Source organism: Pseudorca crassidens, chromosome 14 (genome assembly GCF_039906515.1).
Source record: "Pseudorca crassidens isolate mPseCra1 chromosome 14, mPseCra1.hap1, whole genome shotgun sequence".
In the NCBI taxonomy this organism is placed as follows: domain Eukaryota; kingdom Metazoa; phylum Chordata; class Mammalia; order Artiodactyla; family Delphinidae; genus Pseudorca; species Pseudorca crassidens.
In genome coordinates this window covers 5,212,369-5,226,903 of record NC_090309.1, presented here as the reverse complement: position 1 = coordinate 5,226,903, position 14,535 = coordinate 5,212,369, and the positions used below count along the sequence as shown (strand labels likewise).

Here is a 14,535-nt window from a genome sequence, read left to right as displayed (position 1 = left end):
CCGGGGGCCTCAGCGATGTGGCTGAGGTTCCCTTGAGCAAGTCTTACATGAAAATTTATGAATCTCATTTCTAGTAATGGGTGTTCTCGCTCTCTTACGTTCCCTGTGTTGGGTTACACATTTCCAAGGCCCCTTTGGGGGTGTAATCTTCCTGATCATGTGTCCTGAGTGGCCCTCGCTGAGACTTTTCTAGAAATTGCCTCATCTCTGGATAAGGTGTCTGGCTTTCTCTCCAGCTCTTTCAACCCATACTTCCACCCCCATTTCACCGTTCTGAGCTCCTCTCAAGGCCATCAGCTTCCCTGGCCCATCTGGAGGCTGTGTTTTGGAATTTATATGCCTTAGAATAGGCAAAGAAAAAAACAAGGAAAATTCTTTGTTACCTGTTCGGCTGAAAAGCAAAAATTACACATACATTATGACACCAGAAAGGGGCAATTTCAAACCCAGTGTATTGAGAAATAGCAGAGAATCACTCTGAATCTGAGACCAAAGATTCTTGTCCCTGTGTTTAGGCAGCTGGTGACTTTCCCTGCAGGAGGGAGGGGCTCTTTTCTTGGGCCATGCTATTTTCTCTGTGAGCGTTTTCCTCTCCTAGAGCAGAAAGGCTGCGGAGGAATGATTCACACGGCCGGCGAATCCGTGACGTTTCTGCGGGGCTGCCGGCCCTGGGAACGGGCGCTGCCTGGTGAAAATAAGGCAGGTTGGGCCAGTGAAACCATGCTTTAGGGGCCAACTGCAGGGCTGTCTTACTGGAAACTCAGAGCTTTGAAAGGTCATCCATGGCAGACCCCTGGGCAGGCTTACAAACCACATCCGTCTCTGAATGAGACAGAAATGCAGAGCCAAGTAACCTCTATGCTCCATGCCCACAAAAATCAGACTGGGGGTGGATTGCGGCCACTCTGGGACAGGGGTCTTTCAAATCTGGTAACACGTAGCCATATCTGTATTAGTCAGCTCAGGCTCCATAACAAAATAGCACAGATCAGGGCGTTCAAACAACAGGAGTTTTTCTTTTCACAGTCCTGGAGGCTGCAAGTCCAAGATCAAGGTGCTGGCGGGATTGGTTTCTCCTGAGGGCTCACTCTGTGGCATGCATACGGCAACCTTCTCCCTGTGTCCCCTGGGTCCTCCAGGGTCTTTCCTCTGTGCACCCATCCCTGGCATCTCTCTTCTAGCAGGGACCCCAGTCATAGTGGGTCAGGGCCCTACCATGTGATTTCATTGAAGCTTATGAAACCATAAAGGCCTTCTCTCTCAAGACAGCTACATTCCAAGGTATACTCAGGGTCAGGGGTGAGGACTCCAACCTAGGAATTTTTTGGGGGAGGGACACAATTCAGCCGGAATACCATTAGTGAAATCAAGAGCGTGGGCTTCCGTAGCAGCAAAAAATTTCACAGTGGAAAATGCTGGCCCCTAACCTCGAGCTTGTGGGATGGAAACCACCCTCTCCTATGGTTCTGTCTCCCCTTGAGGACATTATGCTCAGTGAAATAAGCCCGTCGCAAAGGGACAAAACTGTTTGATTTCACGTACACGAGGAACCTAGAGGAATCAGATCCATAGAGACAGAAAGTAAAGTGTGGGTGCCGGGGGAGGGATCTGGGGAGTTATTGGTTAAGGGGGACAGAGTTTCAGCTTTGCAAGATGAAAATACTCCTGGAGATGGTTGGTGGTGATGGCTGTACCACAATGTGAATGTATTTAAAGCCACGGAACCTACACTAAGCGATGGGTTAAAGTGGTCAGTTTTACGTTATGTGTATTTGATCACGATAATAAGAAAGAGTGGTGCTGAGGCCGGAGACCTGAGTTTCAGCCCGTGTCCCCCTTTCCCCACCCACACCATCATTTTATTTCATTAAGATGCAGGGTTTTGACCTACAAAGTTGGGGTGACTTTTCTTACTAGGTGATCAAAGGGGACAGTGAAGCTAAGGTTTTCAGCGAAGCCTTTGGGCTGTAATGAGCCTTCAGCCCAGGAGAGCTGAGGATGGTAACGGCGATGGAAGGACAGAAAATGTCATGTTCCAGTGGACGGTGGTGTTTCCTTTGGAGGGATTTGTTTGTGGCTGGAGTAGCAAGAACCGAGCACCCTGCCTGGGCTCAGGGAACTAAGGGGACTCCTTATCGCATTGGAGCCTCTGGACCTGGGAGTCTCCCCCAGAAAGTGTCAAGGGAGTCCTATTTGAAAGAGCCTGTTGCTTTATCACACAGGCAGCAAAGCCAAGCAAATGCAGGGGCAACGTGCCAGAGCTGCAGGGAACTGCCAGCTACTGCCTTGTCTCTCAGCTCTGGCCTCTGCCACTGCCCAGCTGGATCCTAGCTCAGACCCCTCTGGCTGCCCGGCCAGTCCTGAGGCCACAGCCACGCACTAGACCTTGGCCTCATGCCTGGATACTCATGGTCTTTCCCAGACACCTTGCCGCCCCCAGACTGGGCTCAGTGAGGCTCCCCAGCCCTGGCTCCCCTCCTGCCACCCCGAGGGGGTCCACTTCCTGAGCCCTGAGCTGCTTCACTGTCCTAGCCTCGGCTGATGTCTGCTACTGTCACCCCTTCCACAGTTCCCTAAAAGCTAGTCCAGGGCCGAGACACTCAATAAAACCTTTATTGGGACACAAAGACATTTAATTGCCCTTCATAAGAGCACAACCCAGAGCAGAGGAGTGATTTCTAATGTGGGTGTCGAGCAGGACCAAGCACCTGTGGGGTCTGCTTCACCCTTCCCATCTCCAGGCTCTGCTGTAGGGGTGGATCCTGACCTGCACCGAAGTTTGAGTATTATTGCCCCCAAGGGAGACCTTCCTGGGGAGGGGAGGGAGGCTGGACTGCAGAGCCGCGTTGCTCTGAGATCCACAGTGCTATGAGGGTTTTTTTTTTTTTTTTTTTTTTTCCGGTACGCGGGCCTTTCACTGTTGTGGCCCCTCCCGCTGCGGAGCACAGGCTCCGGATGCGCAGGGCTCACGGGCCCAGCCGCTCCGCGACATGTGGGATCCTCCCGGACCGGGGCACGAACCCGCGTCCCCTGCATCAGCAGGCGGACTCTCGACCACTGTGCCACCAGGGAAGCCCTTAAAGTTAGAGGGTTTGTTTGTTTGTTTGTTTGTTTGCGGTACGCGGGCCTCTCACTGTTGTGGCCTCTCCCGTTGCGGAGCACAGGCACCGGACGCGCAGGCGCAGCGGCCATGGCTCACGGGCCCAGCCGCTCCGCGGCACGTGGGATCTTCCCGGAACCGGGGCACGAACCCGTGTCCCCTGCATCGGCAGGCGGACTCTCAACCACTGCGCCACCAGGGAAGCCCCTGGGGCATCTTCTTGATGGCAGCACTGCGAGAAGTCCAGGTGAGCACTGGTCCCTCACCCGTGGTCAGGCCTCCCCAGACCCCCTTCAGATCTCGCTCAGCCTGGTAGAGGCCCCTCACCCCCCCTCCCCCCAAGTACTGCTGCCCATCCAACTTCCTGTCTCCATCCAGGGCTGTGCTGTGCCCGGCCTGCTAGCTGCACATGGGTTGGTCCAGGGGAAAACCTCCAGTTTTCTCCTCCCCACCCGCTCACCCTGCCCTCTCTCACCCGTCAACTTTCTTATGCTTCCCGACGTTGCTGGTTTGACAGCTTGACTCACATTTTCCTTATTATCCTTTTGGGTATCCTGGCTGGAACTAACAATGCGACTGCTTTGGGGACTGATTCCCAAAAGCACACTCCCGTGGCCACACATGTGGTCCTGACCACCCCTGCGTGGCGTGTAACATTTGTCTTTGCCTCCGTTTCCCTTCCAGTTTGTGCTCCATTTCTTTCTTCTCCTTTACAGCAAAATTCCCTGGAGTAGTTCTATATACTTACTGTCTGTAATTCCTTTGCTCCCACTCTTTCTTAAAATATTCTGAATAGGTTTTCATACCTACTATTCTACAGACACCAGCTTCTCAATGTTGCCGTGGCATCTGTGTTGTTAAGCCAGTGATTTGTTTCCCGGTGCTGATTGGAACCTCCTGCAGCGTTGGCGTGATGAATCATTCCTTCCTCTTTGAAATATTTCTCACCTAGTTTTTAGACTCCAAACACCCCTGGTTTTCTTCCCATCTAACTGGTCTCTCTTTCTCTCTCTCCATTGCTAGTTCTTATTCTACCCAGCCTCTCAGCACAGGAGGGACCCAGGGCTCATTCTGCCTTCTTTCCATCTGGGTGATCGCATCTAGATTTCCCTCTCTCTCTCTCTCTCTCTCTCTCTCTCTCTCTCTCTCTCTCGGTAAGAACTATTAACAAGAGATCTACCTTACTATATTTTTCTGAACACAGTACAGTATTGTGAACTATAGACACAGTGCTTCACAGCAGTCTCTAGAACTTATTCATCTTGCATAATTGAAACTTTAGACCCATTGAACAACCAGCCCCTTTTCCCCCTCTCCCCAGACCTTAGCCACCACCATTGTACTTTCTGTTTCTATGAGTTTGACTGTTTTAGAAAGTGGAATCATGCAGTGTTTTTTCTTCTGTGACTGGTTTATTTCACTTACCATAATTTCGTCCAGGTCTGCCTGTGTTGTCACATATGCCAGGATTTCCTTGTTTTTTGCAGCGGAATCATATTCCGTCGAATGTATAAACCACACTTTCTTCCTCAGTTATGTGTTGGTGGCTATTTGGGTGGTTCCATTTCTTGACTGATGGATAATATGCTGCAATGAACATGGGAGTGCAGATGTCTCTTTAGGATCCTGATTCCAGTGCTTTTGAATACACACCCCAAAGTGTGATTGATGGATCATATGGTAGACAAGTGGGACTACATCAAGTTAAAACCTTTTGCACAGCAAAAGAAACAATCAACAGAGTGAAAAGGCAACCTATGGAACGGGAGAAACTATTTGAAAACATATATCTGATAAGGAGTTAATATCCAAAATATATAAGGAATTCCAACAGTTACCATTCCATTGTTAGTAGACATCCTTCACCCCTAAATTCTTCAGAGAACATTCTTTTTAGCTCCTGGACTTACCCGAGACCTGATTCTCCTCTGAGGACACCAAGTCTCCCGTGGGGTTTCTTCATCGCCCCTCTTCGTGTCTCTGAGAGGAGAAGGCAGGGGTCTTTGCATTCGTTACCATTTCCAAACAACCACACATTGCACTTAGTGTTCTCACTTCTCCTAGCATTTCTTTCCGACTCACTGTGTCCTGCCTGGGCTACCCTCACCAGCTCTGAAGTCACTTTAAATGATGTCATTAGTGACTGCACTGGTTGCTGATGGGAACTTCTCCATCTTTAACCTCTTTTACTTTCCTGTGTGGGTGCCAGTCCCCCTCCTGCCCATCGGGAGTCATGCGTCCCAGAACTCCTTCCTTGTCCCTTGCAGTTCTTCCTCTGTTCTTTCCTCCTGAAGGGACCTGGATTATCCCCATGACTTGAGTACAATTTGCACACTGACAAATCCCCAATTAATAGGTCTGGCCCATAATTTTACCGACGTATTTCTAATAGCTTAATGTCAAGACAGCCCCTCAAAGTTAGCTTATCCAAAATTGAACCCACCATTGCTTTCCTACTAACTCCTCCTCCTCCAGTATTTGGTATCTCTGTGAATGGTTGTCAAACATCCCACCTTGTTTGAGAGCTATCCCCCAAACTCCTTTCCATCTTTCCTTCCCCATGCAAAATAACGTAATAAATCTAATTGATTCTACTCTTAAACATAGGAATACAATCTGTTCTTCCTTCCTACTTCATTCTAACAGCTGTTTTCTAAATTCAAGCCCTTACCACCTCTTGGTGGGATTCTTGCAGAAGGCTCCCAACTGGTATCTCACTTTCTGGTTGGTTACCTGGGATCCTCTAAGCTGTTACCATAAGAATTTAGAACCTAAACTGACTCTTGTATTTAATGATAATGAAGGTTGGGTTTCATAGAGCTGTGGGATAGAATGATGAGGACCCTTCCCTATTTCTCCTTTCTCCGCCCCTATCTCTTCTCTCTACACAACTCCCTCCCATCAACCCTAATTCCTTGGATCACTATTTTATTCCTCAGGTATTCTTCTGAGTTCTTCCATAAACAAACAATGCCATGGATATGCATTTTCTGAAATATAGTTAAAATAAAATTAAAAGAAAAAGAAAGTTTACATTTCAATTTATAGTGCTCTTCGTTTTAAATAATCTCCCTTTAAAGAAGGATGAGCCATATCAGAACATGCTAGGCTTTAACATGGGGGATCCCATCATGCATGAATGCTCAGATGTCCATCTGTTTATTTCCCAACACACTGTTTTCCTAAGGTCCATGGATTCTGTGGCATTTCTAATCATGTATTTTCAACATGTAGTTGTGGCCTTTTGTTCTTTTAACAACACATATGACAGTTCATCTAGTTTTAAAATACTGTCATAAAGGAGAAACTACAAATTTTTCAACATTTCCTAAATAGTTAATTCATCTGTAACATCATCTTTGCTTTGTACTTTATTCTAAGTATATAAAATATCTCATAATCTCTTACAGTATTGGGTCAATGCATTATTATTTTTAAGTGCTATTGTTCAAGAAAACTCAGAGAATGCTGACCTAGAGAACTCTGAGGTCCTCTGTTATTTCTAGAAATGTGTTGACTTTTTTGCTTTCAAAAGCATTTCTTGAATAGTCAGTTCTGGGGGATCACATGATATTTATACTTCTCTGAGCATGTGCATTTATTTTGAGATAACTTATCTGTCTCTGCAAATGCTGTCAATACATCCCTCTTGGCACAGAAAGTTCTAGAAGGCAGGAAGCTTATGTGTGGTCTATTCTCCTATCATGTCTAGATCAATGATCTATTCAGGGCTACTGGGCATCAGTTAACAAACACAAGGCAAACAAGATGCTGCAATAGCATTTGTTACTGCTAATGTTACTGATTAGACCACACCCTATGTCCTTACCCTTAGCCAAAGCCTCCCACCTCAAAGATGGAAGAGAAGTGGTCAATGAAAACAAAGCCTTGGTAGACAGAATCACGGTAGGAGCAGGTGTTGGGGTCCACTTGATTGAACCTTGATCATGGCTTTCCTGCTTCCTGACTATGTGACTGCTAGGTCTGTGTGCCTCAGTTTCCTATACCACCAGGGTGCTCATACCTTAATCTCAGAGTTGTTTTTAGCATGTAAATGGGGTATAAATGTGTATATGTAACATATGTAAAGAGCTTAGCTCAGGGCCTGGCACATACAAATTTCTCAATAAATGGTAGCCACTGCTGACAGGAAAAAAATCACACAACCTAAAAGTTGAGAGTTATCTTTTATTCAGGGACCTTACTGAGGACTGTAGCCTGGGAGACAACCTCTCAGATAGCTCTGAGGAACTGTTCCAAACAGGTAAGGGAGGAGCCAGAATATATATGAGCTTTTGCTGAAAAAGAAAAAAAATCCAAGTAGTCGAACATCAGACATCTCAGTCGCTGATGGCCCGATGGAGGGCAGCATTCGTTGTTTACTGCAGTGGCGGGCAACACTTTTTTTTTGTCCACACACTATGATTTGAACCACAGTACTCCCTGCCAGGTATAACAGCCTCTTTCCCCACCACTTTTTTGGTAAGAAGTTGTGGAGTTATCTTTGTGTTAAACTAGTGCATGTGGGAACCTTGAGTGCATTGATTTCATCAGCTGCTCTGATCACAGAGGGAATGCTAGCTCCGCCCCCGGGAATGTTGAAGATTCAGGTACAGCTGAAGAGATGACATCTTTGGTTCTGTAGGAAATGCCCCCAATGGTTGTGGATCTGCTCAGCTTCCCCTGGAAGGTACATGTCATGGTTGCCAATGTACTGATGTCACAGTATATCAGCTGAACACCTGTCCTTATATAACAAGCTCTCTGACCCTAGAAAAGGGAAGAGGAAGTTATTCATCCAATTCCCCAGTTTCTAGAAAGACTACTTCCCAGGGTGCAGTGATTGAAAAAGGGACGTGAAATAAATACACATTCTTACCCTTCTTCTCTATCAGCTGTCAGCTGAGTTTGAATCAGTTGAGAGATTGACTTGCTAATAAATCTCTGGACCTGACACCTCTTGTTGAAAATGAGACAATATGTTAATAAATGAGAAATGGAACCGTCTTTCTGTTTATTCCCTAACTGCTTTCTGTTCAGGACTCTGCAGAGGTTGGCCTGATGCTTTCAGCCAGAGGGGTCTCTCTGAGGCTGGTGAGGAAGGGTGACTTGAATTAGGTCAGATGCCTGTCTGCGTACTCTAGATGCAGATGGAGGGCCATTCTCTACAATTCTTGCTCCAGGAATCTGACAGCAGGTGCGAGACCATGACCCTTGCATGAAGATTTAAGGGCACACTGAACCTTTCTCTTTTTTTTTTTTAATTATTATTATTTTTTTGCGGTACACGGGCCTCTCACTGTCGTGGCCTCTCCCGTTGCGGACCACAGGCTCCAGACGCGCAGGCTCAGCGGCCATGGCTCACGGGCCCAGCCACTTCTGCGGCACGTGGGATCCTCCTGGACCGGGGCACGAACCCGTGTCCCCTGCATCGGCAGGCGGACTCCCAACCACTGCGCCACCAGGGAAGCTCTGTAATCATTTTTGATTTAAACAATCAATTATCTTTAAGTGATTTAAATGATAAGTAAAAATCTCTATATTTTTGCTTATCATTTAAATCATAAATGATAGTTTATAGTTCACTTTTCTGGTGTCTGCATTCTTTCATGCAGTTTCACATTTCTGCCTGGTATCTTTCTTTCTGTTTGAAGGGCTTTCCTTTAAAATTTCTCATAGCACTTTTCTGTTGTTGATGAATTTTCTCAATTGTTATATGTCTGAAAAAGTCTTCATTTCATATTCATTTTTGAACAATATTTTAACTGGGTAAGGAATTCTAAGGTGACTTTTTTGTTTGTTTGTTTTTTTGGTACTTTAAAGATCTTGTTCCACTATCTTCCTGCTTGTTTCTGATGAGAAATCTGATACAATCTCTGTCTTTGTTGCTCTGTAGGAACATGATTTTCCTCCCATGACTTTTTAAAGTTTCTCTTTATCACTTGATTATGGTGTGCCTTTTGGGGTACTTTTCTTCATGCTCTTCATTGTCGAGTTTCACTGAGCCTCCTGGACTTGGGGGTTTTATAATTTTCATCAAATTTGCAACATTGTGGGGCCATTGTTTTTTCAAATAACGTTTTTCTGTCTCATTTCTAGCTCCTCTCCTTCAGAGACTCAAATTACATTTGTATGAGATACCTTGAAAATTTCCCACACCTCCCTGATGCTCTATTTTTTTCTGATTTTTTTTATTTCTGTGTTTCATGTTGTGTAACCTCTATTAACATACCTTGCATTTTTTTCATCTGAAATCTTTTAGTTTTTAACTGTAGGAGTTCTCTTTGGGTCTTTTTTTTATCTACCATGTCTCTGCTTAACACTGTCAGTCTTTCATGTAGTCTTTTGAAACATATGAGATTCAGATATAATAGCTGATTTAATGTTTTTTACTAATTCTACCCTGTATGCCAATTCTGGGTCAGTTTTAATTGTTTGTCTTTTCATTAAGAGTAGTATTTTTCAGCTCTTTTGTATACTTGATAACCTTTGGATGTCAGGCAATGTTCATTTTGACTTGCTAGATACTGAATATTTTTTGTAGCCCTATAACTGTTCTTTATCTGTCCTCTGAATCAGTGTTAAGTTGCACTGAAACAGTTGGATTTTGGGGGTCTTTTAAGGTGTAACCAGAGCAGCATTTAGTCTAAGGTTAATTTATACTACTACTGAGACAAAATCTTTCTAAACAACCTATATGACAACTCATGAATTATATCATTTTCTATTCTGAATAGTGGGAATAAGTACTATTCCTGGCCCTATATGAACTGTGATGATTATTCCCTGTAATCTTTTGGTGTGTTTCTTTCCTTGGCTTCAGATAATTTCCACATAAGCATGAGCTGATTGGCACTCAGTTGAGAAACTGCAGGGACCTTCTGCAGATCTCTCTATGCAGGGCTCTCCTTGTTGGTACTCTGCTTTCTGAACTCTAGTTACCTTGTCTTTCCAGACTGTCTGTTCTGACCCTCAACTCAGAGCCACTGCTGGGCTCCATCTCTCTCTCCTTCCTAGTGCCGTAGCCTAGAAACACTCCAGGCAGTAAACTGGGGCAATCTCAGGCTCTCTCCCATCTCTCAGAGTTCATTATCATTTATTGCCTGACGTCAGTATCTTGAGAGCTGTTGGTTCGTATATCTTATGCAGTTTTTAATTGTTTTAGAAAGGAGTATAAATCTAGTCCCTGTTACACCACTTTGGCTGGAAGTGAAAATCAGAAAACCTGTTCTTCAAACACTTAAAATATGTCACAGACATTTCCTGTTTCTTAAATATGATTAGCCTACATCGCTTCTGATGACTACAGAGTATTTTATTGTTTAGAGGTACCATAGATTATTTAATCAATTGTTCAATTTGTATATTTAGTTTTTTTCCCATTGTCCACGACACTGCCAATGAGAGGCTAAATAGTTTTGAACATCCATGATTTTTTCAAATATATTAATAGAAGACAGACTACCAAGTTAAAGTATTTTGATATAAACTTCCAAATTATCCTCTGGAAAACTTGTACCAGTTTATGCATCCGTAATCTCCCCACACTTTTTGTCAGTATTGGATATTATAATTTTGTAATGTTTTTACAAATTTGATGAGTGAAAATGGTATTTATCGATTTAAATTTGAATTTCTCAATTACTTTTTGATACATTATATTCTATTGAAGCTTATTGAAAACTCCTATACCCTCTTTTTTGAACTGCCTGTTCATAACATTTGCCTATCTTAAAAATTAAGTTGTTTTCTTTCCTGTTAGTGATTTATAAAATATACTTGCATAGAATATATATATTCAAGTGTGTATATATGCTAGATATATAAGCTATATATAAATTTTCAAACTTTCAAATATTTTCCCAGCCTTTTGCTTGCTGTCTGTTTATAATATATTCAGATGTAATGAAATTGATTTGATCTCTGCTGTGACGGTTTCTATATGTATTATTGTGCTTAGAAAACCAATATTACTCCCACTTCATAATCAAATAAATATTATATTCTATTTGTTTACAGCTTTAAATTTTTTACTGTGTAATCTCTAATCCATCTGGAATTTAGTTTTTTCATCAGTTGAACTTGATTTTTCTATTGCTTGTAATATATTTTATAATGCTTATATTAAAATATTTACAATGCTTGAATAAATCTAAAATGGTCTTAACACAATTTATTTAGTATCTATTCTTCTCCCCAGATTTGATATACTTTTTTTTTTATCATCTTATGATAAGTTCTTAGGAATATTTAGATCTGTTTCTAGATTTTCCATTCTGTTCTATTAAACTGTCTCCTCCTGTGGCTGTTCCGTATTATTTTGTTTTGCTTTTAATTTGTTTTTCTTTTTTGTTCCATATTATTTTAATTACTGAAACTTAATTGGACAACAGTAGGCCCAAGAGAAAACATGTGGAAGGATAAATCAGCCATCCCCTTAACTTTTTACTGCTTTTTAACATTTCAGTGGCTGGTCTCAAACATTCCTGGGAAGTCGAGAAGCCATGCAGCCATCAGGTAGAGAGCAAGCTTCACTTTCATAGCATTCAGGTTCAAATCCCACGTCCCCAGCTGACTAGCAGGTGGCCCAGCAAATATACTCACTTCTCGGTGGCACAGTTTCCTTACCTTGAGAGTGTGGGTAATAATAGTCCTTACCTTATTAGTTTATTATGATGACGATGATTACAGTGGATGGAACCAGTGCCTAGCACGCATGAGCATTGCATAAAAAGGTAGTTTTGCTATTTTTATTTCTTTTTAATTTTAGAATTATTTTGTCAAAGTTCAAAATAATTATGATTTTTATTAATTGAGTCTTCTCTAGAGACATCATAGGATTTTACTTTTACTTTTTTGTGTCTCTTTTACATCTTTTTGTTGTATGTGTATATATATATAAAATATTTATTCATGATTATATATACCTCGCACAATTGTATTCACATACACATTCGTAGAAATAGGGCTGACAGGAAATATGTGAGCATGTTTAAAATGATTATCCTAAGTATTATGGATAATATTCAGAAATACTCAAAATTTCTTTACTGAATATTACTCATAATAGTCAGAAATACATGATTTTTAAATTAGTCTGGCACCCCAATATTCTATTGCTTTGTGCTTCAGACAAAAGTGTAGTGCCTGTTACGTATTATGTGCTGTGTAACGCACAAGTATATGGGCAAATTGTTTTTTTCAATGTGTTATCAATTAGGGAAGTTGATTTCACGAGACAAATTTCATAGGACATTGAGAAAACAAAAATTTTAAGCGGATGATGAAAGTGAATTCCTGAAAGTGCATGACTCTGGTTTCTGTGAAATTACCTTTTTTTCCCTCCATAATCCTAATCCTAATCCTAATCCTAATCGTCTTTCCTTCCTAAATCTAAATTTTCTTGGAATGCTTCAGAATATCTGGACTTGATCTCAGAAGATAATCTGAGAACAAGTATTTACAGGATTGGAGAATTTCAGCAAATGATAAACACATTTAAATTTTTACCAACCCCGGATGGAAGCTTCTAGATTTCTAGGTTTTAGAAGACATAGGGCCATGAAAGAAAATGTTGACATTTATTTAAACAGGAGGAATGAATGAGAACAGGACCTACAGTTGGGCCTTTCCTCTTAGGTTCTTACAAAGTTAGAAGGCAGGGGCTGTAACCGAGACCCCAGAGAAGAAAGGCCAGCACACAGGGGAGTATTGAGACCATAACCTACACATCAGATGTCCTCTCACACTCTCACTGTGTTAGAAGCTAAAGCATTTGTGTGAGATTCCAGGGAGCAAAGGCTGCTAGAGGAGACATCACATCAAGATGAGAACATTTCTGATCAAGGCAAAGACAGTCTGCCCGAAGTCATGGACTTCCTGCCCGAGCCACAGCCCCTGACCTCTGCTCTTCTGAACCCTTGGCTTTCCTCCTGTGACATCTGCTGCCTATTTGCTGTGCTCCTAATACCCACAAATGGGTCATCTCACTGCCCACAGAGACCTGTTCTCATGAGTCCTCTCAGATGCCCCTGCTGACCAGCATTTCAAAGGCAGCATGATGAAATGTTGCTTCCTGTGATAAAAACACTGTTTGCTTCCTTCTGATACACAGGCAATGATCTGTTGAATATATAGAGTGAGCATGTAGCAGAGAAGAAACTTTATCTGATTAGACTAGGGAAGGAGTGTTTTTAAGAACAGTGGAACAATCTCTAACATAGGAAGTTGCCTCTGATAAGGGAAACCCAAGAGATACAGTGGAGCAGCTTCCTGACAACACAGATAGCAAAAGGCCTCTTAAGGAGGACTAGAAGTTGTAGTTTTGAATGAAAGCCATTTCATACTAACAAGGACCCCTGACTTCTACCTCCTGTCGATAGATTCACAAGGAAAATGGTGATAGACACATTATTATCAGCTATTAGTAACCTACTGCTGTGTAACAAATGACTAAAATTTGGTAGCCTAACCTATAAACACTCCTTATCTCACACATTGTTTTGATGGTCAGGGACCTGAGCGTGACTCACGTGGGTGGCTCTACTTCAGGGTCTTTCATAAAGTTGTGGTCAACCTGTTGGCTAGAAGTTGTCATCTCTGAAGACTTGAATGCAACTGGAAGACCTCCCTCCAAGCTCGCTTATGTGGGTCGTTGTCAGAAAGCTCTGGTACCTCCATGTGGAGCAGTCATGGGGCTGCTCCACACATGGCTTGTCGGAGACAGAGTGATTCTAGAGAGAGAGCCCTAGACGGCAGCCACATGCCTTTTATAACCTCATCTTGGAGGTGGCATGTGACTCCTTACTCCGTGATTTACTGGTCACGTCGACCTCCCTGGTACAGAGTGGAGAGGACCCTGCAAAGGTGTGAACAACAGGAAGCAGGGATTATTGGGGGCCATCCTGGAGCATGGCTGCCACACTTGCTAAAGGTGCTTTTTATTGGGACCTCACAATTTCTAGAGACTCAGTTGCTCATCCTTTCGTTTAAACTGGCAGGGAACACATGAACCTTGAACCTTGTTGAAACATGGAGGGAGCTAAACATATTTTATAAAAGCCATTGACTAAACATTTTCCATTCTTTGTTGTTGTTGTTTTGGAGGAGGAGACGTGTGTGTGTGTGTGTGTGTGTGTGTGTGTGTGTATGTGGGAGAGAGAGACAGAGACGGGAGAAGAAGAGAAAGAAAGAATGTAAAAAAATCTAATTTTTCAGATCAAAATTATTTTTTCTTCCAATTGACATACGGCTTCAGCATAACTCTTATTCTTCAATTCCCAAAGCAAGCACCTCTGTGAACTCTCACTTAAACACAGACTTTTTTTTGGAACTATGGGATAGGAGTAAGAAGGAAGGGACAAAATACTAGCTTTTGTGCTTGGTTTTAAGTTTTAATTTCTCAAAAAGAGACAGAGAGAGAGTACTGCAAGCCA

At 42.9% G+C, this 14,535-nt stretch overlaps 1 protein-coding gene across 2 annotated transcripts in view; it reads left to right on the top strand.

Annotated features, from left to right (window-relative positions):
- The first annotated feature begins 3,232 nt into the window (after positions 1-3,232).
- IL1RL1 (interleukin 1 receptor like 1) overlaps positions 3,233-14,535 on the top strand; it is a 38,917-nt gene continuing 27,614 nt past the window's right edge. For both annotated transcript variants that reach the window (XM_067704059.1, XM_067704060.1), the window contains exon 1: positions 3,233-3,347. The gene's annotated coding sequence lies outside the window, so the exon portion shown is untranslated. The remainder of the gene's footprint in view (positions 3,348-14,535) is intronic.